Raw genomic sequence first — 14,824 nt, forward strand, 5'->3', positions numbered from 1 at the left:
TATGATTGGATCTGAATCACTTAATATTGATCCAAAAAGGAAGTCACAGAAGAATTCATACAGCCTGATACAGTTATAGTAAGGTTAAAGAAGGCAAAATTAAACAATACATAGCTAATAAAACTATAAAGAGGCTGGGCGTGGCCTGTAATTCCAGCACTTTGGGAAGCCTGTAATCCCTGCACCTGTAATCCCTGCAACTTTGGGAGGCCGAGGCGGGCAGATTGCTTAAGGTTAGGAGTTTGAGACCAGCCTGACCAACGTGATGAAACCCCATTTCTACTAAAAATACAAAAATTAGCCAGGCGTGGTGGCTCACACCTGTAATCCCAGCTACTCTGGAGGCTAAGGCACAAGAATTGCTTGAACCCAGGAGGCAGAGGCTGTAGTGAGCTGAGATCATGCCACTGAACTCCAGCTATCTCAAAACAAAAAAACAAACCCCAAAACTTAAAGAAAGGCAAGGGAATTGTAAAAACAGAATTCAGAAAAGTGATTCCCTTAAGGATGAGAGACGAAAGTACACTGGGAGAAGCATATGGGAACTTCCAAGTTACTGGAATTTTTCTATTTCCTAAATTTAATCCTGGGCATACAGGAGTCCTTTTTCTTCTCATGCTTTAAACTGTGTTATTTATATAAATAATATACGCTTATATATATATTTTATATATATATTTTATATATATATGTATGTTTGACTAAAAATTTAACTTAATTTAAAACAGCATTGCTCCTGAAAATGAAGTTGATATAGTGCTTTTATCCCACAGGTTTGTTTACATATTAGGGGTTCAGCAAAGAGATTTTGGTGTTGAAGGAAAGGGTGCCCTCTTCAGGCAATACATCTCATGTTGCTAAAGATTTTGACTAGAAAAATGTGGACTAAAAAAATACTAGAAACTCATAGAATCACACCATGAAGAGGCCTTTTGTCTGGTGTTCTATGTCTATTCTTACCCAGTACAAAGTATTTTATTTTTAGAAAACTCCAGGTAAGGATTTTTAAATTTTCATTTCATAATGTGACTTAGTTTTGTGTGTGTGTTTTTTAAAATCTCTATTTCCTTTTTATCTTAATTTCTATTTCTTTTCAATATATGAAACTCCTTAGACTCCTTTCTTGGAAGATTTAAGGTACATCTGCAGAAATGCTTGTCATGGGATACCTCTTTTGGCCTGTATCAACAGCAGTGATGGGAAAGCATTCCAGAATTCAATTTCTTTTCAAAAAAGGAAAAATCTACTAAGATCTAAGATTTAATGGGGACTACCATGTTTAGCCTGAATATTTAACACATGCTTCCATTTAATGTGCATATTACCCAATCTTCTATGAAAATAATGTAAGCAAAAATTATAATTTAGTCAATAGTTGTTAAAAAAGAAAACTTGAAGTGATAGTATTAGTAGTTTGGAATTAATAAATATATATTTTTTGACCAGGCATTACAATCTACTTAAATAAAGCATATTCCTTGTTAACTAAGTGGGCACTTGTTTATTATTACTATTATTTTTTAATCTTAAGTCGAACATAATATTTATTCTCCTCTATCATCTTATAGGACCATTGTATTTCAAATAATCTGTTAAATCAGTTTTTTTATTACATGTTAGTTTAAAATAATTGTAAAATAGTTTAATTTACTATTTTTATTTTCTTTTATGACCATTTTAAACTTAATTCACATGAAGGATTTTATTGGCCCTAAAATTATGCTTCAGAAACATATTTTTAATAAAATCAAAATGGGTTCTACTTCTTTTTGAAGTTTGTACTCTACCTATTTTTATTACGTATAGAAGAATGAAAAGTGGACAGTGGAAATTAGAATCCTACAATGTTAAAACTGAAGGAGATTTTAGAGATCATCTTGTCTGTTGGTCACACAATTTTAGTAATTGGGACAACTCTTTTAATCAGTTTCAAATGAACTTAGTAGATGGCTGGCTTTTGTTTTAATGCAGTAGGTTCTTCAGTGGGAGTTTGGTTGGCATGGCTTGCTTTTTATCACCAGGTAGCTGGGAGGCAATGTGGTGCAGTGGAAAAATGCTTCCCAGTCAGGGAAACGGAGCTGGGACCTGGTTCCTGCCACTTGGTGGCAGCTCTTGGGCAAATTACTAGCGACAGGAATGGGAATAATAATACATACGCTAACAAGTCAGCATGGGGCTTCAAAGAGATGCACAGTGCTTGGCCTACAGTACATCTTCAGTTACTAGTAGCTGTCATTATTATTAGCTGTATAGATATGTGCGTGCGTGTGTGTGTGTATATATATATATATATATATATATTTTTTTTTTTTTTTTTTTTTTTTTTTGAGACAGAGTCTGGCTCTGTCGCCCAGGCTGGAGTGCAGTGGCCAGATCTCAGCTCACTGCAAGCTCCGCCTCCCGGCTTCATGCCATTCTCCTGCCTCAGCCTCCCTAGTAGCTGGGACTACAGGCGCCCGCCACCTCGCCTGGCTAGTTTTTTGTATTTTTTTTAGTAGAGACGGGGTTTCACCATGTTAGCCAGGATGGTCTCGATCTCCTGACCTTGTGATCGGCCCGTCTCGGCCTCCCAAAGTGCTGGGATTACAGGCTTGAGCCACCGCACCCGGCCTCTTTATGCCCTTTAACCCAATAATTCTATTTTTGGAAATATATCCTAAAGGAATTAACTAAAAAGAAATGACACTGGTTATAGTTGCTCCATTTATAGGACAAAATTAAGAAAAAAGAAAGGGAGAGTTTATTCCAACAAAAAGATGAAGTGTGTGTCATACATACATGCACACACACACACATAGTACACACATATTAAAGTACTCTCTAGGCAGAAAAATTGTATGTTGTCTATGTAAATACTCAGTAGTTTTTTAGGGGAAATAATCTTAAGGTGAAAAAGAGAAGCACAAAATACTAGTTACGTAATGAGTGTAACTGCAACTATTTCATGCAGTGATTGTTTATTCAGTTGAGTTTATATCTCATGGTCTCTAGTTTGCCTGTGAATCAGAGACAAGCTATTTGTCGTTATGTTGTTTGCTGCAAGTTCTTGGGAATGAGGAGGGCAAGAGATGATGGAAGTGAGGCTTGAGAAGAACGTCTAAGAGTTGAAGTGGCTCTTTAGGGGAATGGGATGAAGAGCTAAGGATTCCTGGAAGGACTGTGCCTGAGGTTATAGAGCCTGAACTTCTCAGTTGGTTCCAATCTGAAGAATGTGATTTTTTTTTCCCCAGCGCTGATCCAAAGTCAGGATGTGGGAACAAAGAAGGGGACAGAGTCAATAAACAAAGGTTGAAGTTTGCAGACAGGTGAAAAGAACGACAAAGGAGGGAGTGAGTTGAAGTACTGGTAGATATGTCAGGCATTGGTTGAAGTAATAGAAATGACCCATTAATGTAAGCAGATAATGAATAGCTCATAGATCAAAGGGAAGTTTGAAGAATGAGACTTAAAAAATAGGTAGGAACCAAGAGGGATCAGACAGCCATGATTGGCATGAGCAGTCAGGACACCCTGCTGGAATGACTGTTGGAGCTGCCCAGGGGCCCCACTGGATCTGCCCTGTCTGGATGCTGGTGCTGTGAATACTTTCTAAACTCTCCAGTTACTTCTGGTGGTCAAGAGTTGAGACCGCAGGTGGGAAAATCCAATTGGCTAAACCTTGGTCATGTGTTCAATCTCTACCTCCAGGAAGAAAGAGGAAGTGTCTGTCCCCTTCAGCTCCCATACTGGTAGTGAATCTCCACCTCCCAGCGGAATCTCATTACAGAAATTCTCCATAATTGGAAAAGGTATAATGAGGTGTGTCTGACTGTTTCATCATGTCTGGGAATCCAGTTTCTCTGGGGTTTCCTTGGCCAAGAGGGGTACATTCAGTTGGCGGGGGTACTTAGAATTTTATTTTTAATTTACAAGCCAAAATGAGTCCCTAAAGGAAGATTTGGGGCAATGAGGAAGAGAGTCCCTTTCTCTCTCTCCCTCCCTCTTTGGTAGTTGGGTCTCCTTTGTGGCTTCACCCCCTGCCCAATAGCCCGTCCCTCCTCCTGGGTATCTCCCACTGGAAAAACCCCAGCTTTGGGACTCTGATGACACCACCTCATTCTACTGACCTTCAAGTCCTGGGGATGGTGGTGGCTTCCTGTATCTCTAATCTCTGGGCAGTCTCGCAGTTCTCTATTTGGCTTCTCAGTCCTTGTATAAATTCCTTTTATTAAATTCTCATTGTTTGAAAGACCTAGAGTGTTATCTGTTCTCCTGTCTGGCATGATATTGACAGGAAAAACTAAATATTGTGGAATTCACTTGATCTTCATCTGAATTCTCAGGTCATCAGGTTGAAACAGAACCTCATGTCACCTGAGAACAATTGGGGAGTTATAATTGGAAGCACTGTGCTTCTTGCTGTCTATCAAATCCTTTCTCTTTCCTTTTAGACACTCAGCTAGACTTGATTGCCCAATCATGCAATGAATTCCTGGCTAATGGAATATAGGTAGAATTTATGTCTGGAATTTCCACCCCTGAATCATCAAAATCTTCTTTCTCTCTCTCTTGTTTCTGCTGGCTGGATTTTAGTACTCAAGACAACCCTGGAAGTACATGTTGAAGAGGTCAGAGCCTCTGTCTACCTGGGTCCTGAACTGTTGAGCTGGAGTAGACTCTTGCCACATGAACCACTACCAACTGGACTTGATATGAGTGAGAGATAAATGTTATGGTAAATCGCTGAGATTTGAGGGTTTATCTGTTAATGCATCCTATGTTGCCTTAGCTAACACATGATATGAGAAATTTTTTTTTATTAAGGAGTATAGTGGTTAAGAATGGAGGTAAATGGGATTACAATCCCAGCTCTGCCACTTACTAGCTTTATGACTTTCAGCAAGTCACTAAATCTGTCTAAGCCTCAGTTTCTTCTGCTATAAAATGGGAATAATAGTATTATTCTGTGGTGACATTGTAAGAAATTAGTAGACATAATTCTATACATAATATCTATATGCATAATTCCATACATAATTATTATACTAATACTATATGTAATTAGTTGAGGACTCAATAACTGTTAGACATTTTTGTTACTACTCAGCTAGGAGGCAGATTAGGTCTACTTTCACTGTGTGCTATTTTAAGTAGGTAGTGTCTCGTAACTGTAAGGTGCATCAGTGTAAGTTGAGCAAAGTACTATTTTTAGATAAATGGAACATCATTATATAGTCAATCACATGGCCATTGAACTGTCTTCCTGGGGTTGTCATCAGATTTTTCCACTGCTGTTACTGGAAAATAATGTGATTGATTTCATCTTCTTAGGGAAACTTCAGCATGCAGTTGAAAGGGTGAATAGGGACAGGACTTTATAGACCATAGCCTCACCTGACTCCCCTAGTTAGGACTGATGACTCCTTTCTTGCCCTCGTCATACACTTGACACTATAGGACATTTGCTTAGTGCCCACCTAGCCTTGTTATGTCATCATAGAGGAAATAAATGAAAGAAAGCTTAATGGGGGGGCCATGTAGAGGTCAAGGAGAACCAAGAGTGATAAAGCACTTCCAGGCTACACTGTGGGGGGCCACTGTCAGCCCTGGGCCTGGAAAAGCCAGGAATGGAAGGGCTGCTTGTAGCTCTGGGAGCAGGCTGCTTCTCAGTAGCTGTGGCTGTAGCGGAGTGCAGCCATTGTCGAGCCTTAGCAGGGCGTGGAGGAAGCCAGGGCAATGTTTCACTTTCCTCTCCTGCTACCCTTCCTCTCCTCCTGTGCTTCCTAGTGGCTGAGCCCAACTGAAACTGGAGGGCAAGGGAGCCCTGTTGATACTGTCCAGAAAAATCAGCTTCCAGGGACCACTGGGCAAGGTGGTGAAGGTCAGAGAATAGATCTAGAGGGGCAAAGAACATCTCACACCCAGCCCCTAAGGAACTGTGAGACTTTTATGAACAGAGTTCCTTTCTTAATGCTTTTGTATCTTCAGCATTCAGCAAAGAACACATAATGGATGTTAGTTGAATAAATGAATGCATGAACAAATCAATGGGGAGAACAAAAATGCTTACATTTAAATTTTTAAAAAATTGTGTGATGTCCACATATCCTTCATTTGCCCTGGAGACAAGGAAACTTCCTACTGGAAATGAGAGCTCTCACGGACTCCAGGCAATCAGTGCTTTATGAGTCCATTGCATCCCAGGCCTCATCCATCCTTCATCACACATTAGCAGTTGCTCTTCTCCGCCGGGATCATTCCTTGCCGGGAGCTACCGTGTCTTCCAGTGTAGATCAGCCTTTTCAGGCTATAGTGCTGTTTCCAAAGCTTTTCAAAAAGTCAAAGGGCCTCCCCTGAAACCCGCTTGCCTGCCGCCCCTTATCCTAGATGTCCTTGACCTTTTCCTTGATAGCTGTTGAATTGCGCTAAAACTTGCATTTCCACATGCAGGCTGATATTCCTTGTTTCTTTACTGCAGGTCCAGCACTATCAATTACTCAAGTTTTGTCAGCCAATGGATGAAAACTGTTTGCTAATAATGGCAAAAAAAAAAAAAAAAAAAAAAAAAAAAAAAAAAAAAAAAGAGGGCACATAGAAATGCAATAGCTATTTCAGAATATCTCAACTCAGGGAAGGGCAGTAGCTCTCACTGGTCACACTGCGAGTATACTATGGAGTCTCTGACGCTTCCCTCCTTACACAGAGTACTGTTCCGTATGATGTGTTCGTCTCCTTTTTGGCTTAGTAAAATAGTTTAGAGATGAATAATGTATAATAAATAGACACTATCCCAGAGCTGTAGAAATAGGATACGCATTTACTGGCAAGATAAATATTTTTTTGGAAAGTTATAAAAACTCAGAGCAAATGCATAGTAGACATAGTTTTATTATGAAACTTCACTTTTTAAAAGATATTCTTCACATATTTTAAATCGAGTTATTTGGAGACAAGTGTTTTGTCCTAGGATCAAGTATGCATCTAAGAGGAAAATAGACAGTAGGTATATGGAAAGTGTGTTTTCTGTGGCTTTTCTGGTTGGCTTAGTTGCTCTATTTGCTCTAAAGACGATTAGGAGGAAAATGATAACTACAGAAATTTGTTCAAAAGGGTGTGGAGGAAAAAGGAAGGAAAGAAACTTTTTATCTGAAGAATGAGAGCCCCTTTAAATTATCAGTCCCCAAAAGGCACTGAATGAAACAGCAGTCACATCACTCCCCGTTGAATTAAATAATTATCTCTTGAAGCCACTTGCCGTGTAGGCTCTAGACTAACTGATGCCAAGTAGCCATAAAATGCCATATGCTGGACACTATAAAACTATATCCTGCAGTCCCACAGTGGACGGCCAATCACTAAGCAATGTTATTCTCTGAAAACCAATGAGAATTCCTGTCAAAGAACTTTACATCAGACCACTCCTTGTTCCCTTTGCCTTTAAAAACCTGCTTATACTAACAGAGCACTCCCCAGTGCAAATGGGAAGAGTGTCTCAGCAGCTGTCTTCCCTTTGGTTCAAGTAAACTCTTTAAATTATGTTTTGTGCCTCAGCCTCTTCCTTTTAGGTCAACAAGGACATCAACTAATACCTCCAGCTGTGTGTAGCTTTAGTATTCACATAAATAAGATTTTTAATTTTTAGCAAATTAATCACGAATCATTAAGCCTATTCACATTTTCTAACTCGGGTGTGTTACTGAAGGTTACACATCAAGTTTCTTTTTGGTCATGACTTAGTCATGTGAAATGTGCCCAAGCTTACTTACAATTTTTATTGTAGGAAAGATTTTGTCGTGGAAATGAGATGCTTTTCCTTCAATTCATGATGGCCAAATTAGGACTCTGAGTACATAAAATCATATGCTCATGTCGTCTCAAATATATAAACTTATTATCTACATTTTATTCATGAATTCACTATTCATTGGATGCCTTTTTGTTTGAGTCCTATACCTGGTGTTTCAGGATGTCATGAAAAGTGAGACATTGTCCCTGCCTGAAAGGAGCTTCTCTAGTTGGAGAGAAAATACATGTCTCATAGCTGTATGAACCAAAATGTGAGTGCCATCACCGACATGCATTTGACTCAGTACCATTTGCTTGGAAGAGAGCAGATACACAGAATTCTGAAGGGAGGGAGCTGATGGAAGACAAATTCAATAACAACTTCCTTTTTAGAAGCAGCAGAGCTCCAAAAAAAGGAAGCATAGATGAGATTGGTAGAATTGGAAATAACAAGGATCAGTGGAGGAAATGATGAGTATAGGTACCCAGAGAACAGAATTTCTCTGTGAAGCATGGATGGTAAACATGTAAGCCTGGAGGAAAGAGGTTAATTGCAGCAACACAATGATGGCTATGTAACTGTTATGGGTCCAGCAATCATGTGCATGGATTAACATGTCTGTAGCCTTTCCTAGGTAAAATGCTAAGATTGGGATAGAGAAAAAAAACAAAGCTGGATAAATCATTTTACTTTAGAAAGGACGTTAAGGGATTATTTTGCTTTCAGACTAAAATAATGTGATATAAAAGAAGGTAGGTAAGGGAATTAATATTGACAAATGATATCAAACATCTAGTTACTGTCATTGGGTTATAAAACATGTGTTACTTTACAATGAAAGTAATCACAGGCACTGTTGAAGCCACCTTTGCAAAATTATGATAGTAGAGAAATCTGACACGGCTGACTCTAATCTTGCTTCTAGCTTCATAGGTTGCCTGTCTTTGCTCCTGGGTGTGGGCCAAGCTAACTTGGAGAGATATTTAGTTTATAGCTTAAATGATAATAGCCTTTCTCCAAAACTAAGCCGTTCTTGTAAAACTAATGAAAGACTACCAAGTTAGGAGGATAAGAGGGGTTTGAATTAGAAATAATTACAAGCCATTATTCCGGAGGTCATAAGATTTGAAACTTCCCCAATTACTCTTGCAAGTATTAATAACATCACTATTGTAGAAGCTAAGATTGGCTTTTTGAGATGTCCAGATGGCTCCACCTGGACCTGCCAACCAGTCCCATCTCACCCCGCCCCTACTCCAGGAACTGACTCAGCGCAATGAGACAGCTTCAATTCCCTGTGATTTCATCTCCTACCCAACCAATCAGCATGCCCCCTACCCTACTCCTCTGCCCATCAAACTACATTTTAAAAACCACATTTTAAAAACCCCTAATCTCCTACATGGCATGGCCAGCTCTGCCAATTAAACTCTTTACTGCAATGCTGTGGTCTCAGTGAGTCAATTTTGTGTGTGCAGTGGGTGGTTGGTTGGTTACACTGCCAACAAATAACACAGCAAATAAATTAAAAATACATCGGTACAACTAAGAACTAAGCATGAGTTGGCTGGGCGCAGTGACTCACGCTTGTAATCCCAGCACTTTGGGAGGCCAGGGCAGGCGGATCACGAGGTTAGGAGATAGAGACCATCCTGTGTAACACGGTGAAACCGCGTCTCTTCTAAAAAATACAAAAACTTAGCCGGGCATGGTGGCGGGCGCCTGTAGTCCCAGCTACTCGGAAGGCTAAGGCAGGAGAATGGTGTGAACCCAGGAGGTGGAGCTTGCAGTGAGCTGAGATGGCATCACTGCACTCCAGCCTGGGTGAGACACCATCTCAAAAAAATAAAAATAAAAATAAAAGAACTTAAGCATGAGTTTAAGGGGACTCAAAAGCACTCTTCTCTCTTTCTAAATTTTTACTGGTCTTTGAGTTTGACCAGGTGTCTCAACCTCAGCACTACTGGCACTTTGGACAGGATAATTCTTTGATGTTTGAGACTGTTGTATTCACTGAAGAATGTTTGGGAGCATCCCTGGCCTCTACCCACTAGATGACAGTAGAACCTCCCCCACCCCCAACAGCCCAGTGGTGGCAACCAAAAATGTCTCTATACCTTGTCACATGTCCCCTGGCAGCAGGACATAAAATCACCTCTTGAGAACTACCAGTTTAGACAAATGAATGTATTAAAAAAAAAAAAAAAAAAAGAACTGAATATGTTTAACAAAGATCATACATGTAAGGTTGGCACAGAGAGAAAAATATATATATAAATACATAAAGTGACAGTCCCTATGATTTCATCTCTCACCCAACAAATCAATATGCCCCCCAACCTTAATGCTTTACCCACCAAACTATATTTGAGAAGCCCCTAACCTCTGTGCCTTCGGGAAGAGTGGGGCTGATGGAAATCTTCTGTTTCACCCCCTGAAGGTATGTTGAACATCCAACTCACAAAAGGAGATTAATAGGAGAAATGGGATACAAGTCTATTAATGTGCACACAGGGAAGAACCAGTGATTACCCCTGTATTAGTTAATTTCACGCTGCTGCTGAAGATATACCTTAGACTGAGCAATTTACAAAAGAAGGAGGTTTATTGGACTTACAGTTCCACGTGAGTGGGGAGGCCTCACAGTTATGAGAAAGGGTGAAAGGCAAGGAGGAGCTAGTCATGCTTACCTGGATGGTAGCAGGCAAAGAGAGAGAGAGAATTGTGCAGGGAAACTCCCTGCACACCAGATCTCATGAGACTTTTCATTATCATGAGAACAGCATGGGAAAGATCCACCCCCATCATTCAATTAACTCCCACTGGGTCCCTCTCATAACACATTGGAATTATGGGAGTTACAATTCAAGATGAGATTTAGGTGGGGACACAGGCAAACCATATCATTCCACCCCTGACCCCTCCTGAGTCTCACGTCCTCACATTTCAAAACCAGTCTTGCCTTCTCAACCGTCCCCCAAAGTCTTCACTCATTTCAGCATTAACTCAAAAGTCCACAATCCAAAGTCTCATCTGAGACAAGGCAAGTCCCTTCTGCCTATGAGCCTGTAAAATCAAAAGCAAGTTAGTTACTTCCTAGATACAATGGGGTACAGGTGTTGGGTAAATACACCCATTCCAAATGGGAAAAACTGGCCAAAACAAAGGGCCTATTGGCCCCATGCAAGTCCAAAATCCAGCAAGGCAGTCAAATCTTAAAGCTCCAAAATGATCTCCTTTGACTCCATGTCTCACATCCAGGTCATGCTGATACAAGAGATGGGTTCCCATTGTATTGGGCAGCTCCACCCCTGTGGCTTTGCAGGGTACAGTCTTCCTCCTGGCTGCATTCACGGGCTGGTGTTGAGTGTCTGTGGCTTTTCCAGGCACCTGGTGCAAGCTGTAAGTGGATCTGTCATTCTGGGGTCTGGAGGATGGTGGCCCTCTTCTCACAGCCCCACTAGGCAGTGCACCAGTAGGGCCTCTGTGGGGGGGCTCTGACATCATATTTCCCTTCTGTACTGCGCTAGCAGAGGTTCTCCATGAGAGCCCTGACCCTGCAGCAGGCTTCTGCTTGGGCATCCAGGCATTTCCATATGTCCTCTGAAATCCAGGTGGCGGTTCCTTAACCCAGTTCTTGACTTCTGTGCACTGGTAGGCTCAACACCACATGGAAGCTGCCAAGGTTTAAGGCTTGCACCTTCTGAAACCATGGCCTGAGCTCTACATTGGCCCCTTTCATGCATGGCTGGAGTGGCTGGGACGCAGGGCACCAACCAAGTCCCTGGGCTGCACACAACAATGGGACCCTGGGTCCAGTCACTAAACCACTTTTTCCTCATAGCCCTCTGGTCTTCCTTCTTGGTTGCCATGACGCCCACTGACATGCCCTGGAGACATTCTCCTTATTGTCTTGGGGATTAATCTTCAGCCTCTCATCACTTATGCAAATTTCTGCAGCAGGCTTGAATTTCTTCTCAGAAAATGAGATTTTCTTTTCTATTGCATTGTCAGGCTGCAAATTTTCTGAACTTTTGTGCTCTGTTTCCCTTTCAAAACCAAATGCCGTTCACAGCACCCAAGTCACCTCTTGAATGCTTTGCTGCTTAGAAATTTCTTCTATCACATACCGTAAATCATCTTTCTCAAGTTCAAAGTTCCACAAATCGCTAGGGCAGGGGCAAAATGCCACCAGTCTCTTTGCTAAAACATAACAAGAGTCACTTTTGCTCCAGTTCCTAACAAATTCCTTATTCCAGCTGAGACCACCTCAGCTTGGATTTCATTGTCCATATCATTATCAGCATTTTGGTCAAAGACATTCAACAAGTCTCTAGGGAGTTCCAAACTTTCCCACATTTTCCTGTCTTCTTCTGAGCCCTCCAAACTGTTCCAACCTCTGCCTGTTACCCAGTTCCAAAGTTGCTTCCACATTTTCGGATTTTTTTTTACTAGTTCCCTACTCTACTGGTACCAATTTACTTTATTAGTCCGTTTTGAAGCTGCTGATAAAGACATACACGAGACTGGGTAATTTACAAAAGAAAGAGGTTTATTGGACTTACAATTCCACTTGCCTGGGGAGGCCTCACAATCATGGCAGAAGGTGAAAGGCACATCTCACATGGCAGCAGACAAGAGAAGAGAGAGTTTGTGTAGGGAAACTCCTTGTTTTAATACCGTCAGATCTCATGAGACTTATTCACGATTATGAGAACAGCACTGGAAAGACCACTCCCATGATTCAATAATCTCCCACCAGGTCCCTCCTACAACACATGGGAATTGTGGGAGTTACAATTCAAGATGAGATTTGGGTGGGGAAAGAGCATACAAACCATATCACCCCCAAATCCCGACAGGACCCAGATACTTATACAGCCTTATTTCAGAGGCTAGGGGAGAGATGGGAAATATAGGTAATTCTATTTAGGGGCAATACATGATTACTAGGGAGAATGAATGGATGGGAGTGGAGATTAACTTGTAAATGGTTTTCTTTGAAAACAGAATGAGCCTGAGAGACAGTTATTATCTTGTGAAAGAGTGTGCTCAGGTGCAGTTACATTCTTGATCTTCTTTTCTGCAAAAGATAATGAGACAACAGAGAAGGAAAGGAAAAGCCATTGTTCTCCTTGGTGTTCTGTCCTGTCTTTATGTAGCTAGAGAAAAAAGTCTCTTCCAGCTTTTGCTGACCTCTAAGGGACTTTAATTCATTCCTTACACCAGGGAGCCAAATTTTAAGGTGAAGTTCCCTATACTCCCTCATTCATCAGGAAGTGCATTCTCAATTATTCCCAGTAATCTCAATTACTGCCTAGTAGAGAACACACAGATTTGTATTTCTGAAGAAGCCGTGGTCTTGAGCTCTTCCAAGCCAAGGTTGAGATGGTCTTGTCAGTCGACCTCTGCTGGCTGAACACAGGAACTTTCTCAGTCCAGTGTGGTACAGATTCTCATGTTTTTACCTGGTATATGGCAGATGCACCTTACAACAATGATTTAAACATACCCTGAGAATGATTTTAGGATCTAAGAAGAATGTGTGTTTGGAGTTCCAAGCTAAGGAATCCAGGAGTGGCCAACCCAGAGACTGAGGGGATTGAGGCCCTTTGTTTTGGGTTAAATGGAGGTTGCTAAGAGGAGGGTGCTAAATGAAAATGCTGTATAAACTGCATATGCTTTTTACAAATGGTAATCGTGCTACTATCCAGCTTGCCACCACTGGGCCGTCCTTTTATGGAGGTTCTCATTCATTGTTTCCAGGTCTCTTATTTGGCCTCTAGGGTATGGTGCCATCCCTGTCGGAGACAATAGGGGCCTGGCATGACATCTGGTGAGCGTTTCACGGCTGATTAAGCTCAGGGCAGGGTCTTAGGTGCAGCTGGTTGAGGCAGACGGCCTTTATCTGGGATTTAAGTATCATCTCAAAGTGGAGGTGCAAGATACTGGGAGCATGCTCAGTTGAATTGAAACTGCCTTTGCAAAAATTATAACTGAGGAAATGATGACATTGAAAGAGATCAGACCTAACCAATTCCATCTTGCTTCTAACCTTGAAGCTGTCCTTGTTCATTCCTGGGCATAGACTGAACTAACCTTGGGAAATAATTTAGTTTATAGTTTGACTCTGAAACAAAGTTGATAATAGCCCTTTCCCATAAAAACCCTTTTCTTGCCTGGGGACCAGTCTGCCTTTGCAAGACTAACAAATTAGCTACAAGATTAGAAATTACAGTTTAGGGGGCATGCAGCCTCTGGCTGCAAGAGTCTGAACCTCCCCAGATTGCTCCTGGGGATAACTTCACTATTGTAAAACCTAAGATCCGTGAGATATTTTGCAGACCCTACACCAGATGGATCAGCTGACACCACCCAGACCTGCAATCTGGGTCAACCAATTCTGTGATCCCACCCAGGAACAGAAGACAGCAAGAAAACCTCACTTTGATACACCCTATAATTTCATCTCTAACCTGACCAATCAGCACTCCCTACTTCCTGAGCCCCTACTCACCAATTTATCTTTAAAAACTCCAATCCCTAAATGCTCAGGGAGACTAATTTGATTAACAGTAAAACTCCCCTGGTCTCCTGCACAGCCGGCTCTGTGTGAATTACTCTTTCTTCATTGCAGTTTCCCTGTCTTGATAAATCAGCTCTGTCTAGGCAGCTGGCAAGGTGAACCCATTGGGCAGTTACAGAATAAGCCACACAGTAATGATCTTCCTTGGCTGGAGTGAGCAAGTCCAATTTCTCAGCTTTTGATAGACAGCATGCTCCACTCCAACACAGTCAACACTGTCATTGATTCTCACTGCTATGCAGAATTAACTTATCAATAGTGGCAGTGTTGTCCTGTTTTCAATCTCTAGGGTTTCAAGCATTGGTACCCTTTTTAGAAATGCTTTCTATTTCATGTAGGAAAGTAGGAGATATTTTTATCTGAACCACCTGGCATCAGAATTCTCTTTAAGGGGAGAGCTGACTTCATTGGAGGGAAAAAAATGGTAAATATTTGAAATGGAAGAAGAGATGTCTAAGTTACATTTAAGTAAA

This window comes from Macaca thibetana, chromosome 5 (genome assembly GCF_024542745.1).
Source record: "Macaca thibetana thibetana isolate TM-01 chromosome 5, ASM2454274v1, whole genome shotgun sequence".
NCBI lineage: Eukaryota > Metazoa > Chordata > Mammalia > Primates > Cercopithecidae > Macaca > Macaca thibetana.